This window comes from Hyperolius riggenbachi, chromosome 6, assembly GCF_040937935.1.
Source record: "Hyperolius riggenbachi isolate aHypRig1 chromosome 6, aHypRig1.pri, whole genome shotgun sequence".
Taxonomy (NCBI): domain Eukaryota; kingdom Metazoa; phylum Chordata; class Amphibia; order Anura; family Hyperoliidae; genus Hyperolius; species Hyperolius riggenbachi.
Genome location: NC_090651.1, coordinates 30899188 through 30901153, shown reverse-complemented (window position 1 = coordinate 30901153; position 1966 = coordinate 30899188).

Here is a 1966-nt window from a genome sequence, read left to right as displayed (position 1 = left end):
AAAAATTAAAACTTTTTTTTTTAACGTTTTTTTTTTTTTTTTTTTAAGGCAAATTTAACAGATAGCTATTGTTGGACGTAATAGCTGGTGGCAGAGTGGCAGCAGAAGGTAAATCTGTGTACCCTGGCAGTGGGAAACACAGACAGACAGCAGAAGGGCAGTACACAGCAGCCCACTGTAGGTGTAAAATGTGTGGCTACAGGTGACGTAATAGTCAAACTGAACCAGGCTGGCTTAGTAGTGAGCAGGAGCCAGGAGGTGGTAAAGGGTGGTAAGGCATATTAACGATGGTTCCGGCAGCCAGTTCATGTCCCCCTCTCGCCGACAACAGGGGCCAGGAACTTGCCTTCCACCCACGCTTGGTTCATCTTGAGAAACGTCAGTCTGTCCACAGACTTGTGAGACAGACGTGAGCGTTTCTCGGTGACCACGCCACCAGCTGCACTGAAGCAGCGCTCGGACAGCACGCTGGAAGGGGGACAGGACAGCACTTCCAGGGCGTACTGCGCCAGCTCGCTCCAGATCTCCAGGCGCTTGACCCAATACTCCATGGGATCAACAGGGGCATCGCTGTCAAGCCCGCTGTAGGACCCCATGTAGTCAGCCACCATGCGGGTCAGGCGCTGGCTGTGACCGTAGGAGGATGCTGCTGCATGCACCTCCTCTCTAGTCACTGCTGGAGCCTCTACAGTCCTGTAGAGCTCGTTGCTGAGAGACAGCAGGTCTATGGGGCGCTTGCTGCTGGATACAGGCACCTGCTGCTGCCTCTGCGCTGGCTGGACAGTGGGGGTGGAAGGCTGGGGGAAGGCTTCCTCCAAGCGCTCAACAAGGGCCTGCTGCAAGCTCCTTATTTGTTGCGCTGGGTCTCCTCCTGCAGGAGGCAGGAACTGGCTCAACTTCCCCTTGAGGCGCGGGACCAACATCATGCTGATCCAGATGTCCTCCCTCTGCTTCATCTGGATCACCCTGGGGTCCCTGCGCAGGCACGTCAGCATGTGCGCTGCCATTGGGAAGAGGCGGGCCACGTGTGCTGGCACATCGACGGCAGTGCTGTCCTCATCCTCCTCCTCTGCTGCCTCATCCTCTCTCCACCCCCGCACCAACTCAGCTGCACTGTGCTGATCCCCCTCATCAAGGTCAGGGACCTCCACCAAGTCCTCCTCCTCCTCCTCCCCCTCAGAGGTGGACTGTGCAGCTGCATGCCGCTCCTGCTGGGCCAAGGCTGCCGCTCCCTGTTCCAGCAAAGCATTAGAGGGCCCTGTTCAGCAGACAAACCAGGGGCACCCACTCGCACACCATAGCATGGTCCCTGCTCACCATGTTGGTGGCCTGCAGAAAGGGAGCCAGCACTAAGCACACCTGCTGCATGTGCCCCCAGTCGTCATCGGGGACGATGGACGGGATGTTGCTGGCCTTGTCCCTTTTCTGAGCGGTGGACACAGTGGCCAGGGCAAGGCACTGGTTGACAGCGTGCTTCTGTTCAACCAGACGCTCCAACATCACCAGGGTGGAGTTCCAGCGAGTTGGAACGTCAAGGATCAGCCGATGGCGTGGCAGCTCCAGCTCCTTTTGCACGTCTTCCAGGCTCACAGAGGCTGCAGGCGAGCGCCGGAAGTGACGCACAACATTCCTTGCCGTTTCCAGCAGTTCGCCCATCTCCTGGTAGGTGCGCAAGAACTTCTGCACCACCAGGTTCAGCACGTGGGCAGGACAGGGGATGTGGGTCAGGTTTCCCCTGTCGATTGCGGCAACCAGATTGGCCCCATTGTCGGCCACCACCTCTCCGACTTTGAGGCCTCTGGGGGTCAGCCAAATCCTCTCCTGCTCCTGGAGTTTGGCCAACACATGGGTTGCCGTCAGTTTGGTCTTCCCAAGGCTGACCAACTGCAGCAGCGCTTGGCAGTGGCCTGGCTTCACGCTGCTGCTGAGGCGGGGGGTTTGGCCAGGTGTGCCGGAGGATGGCAGA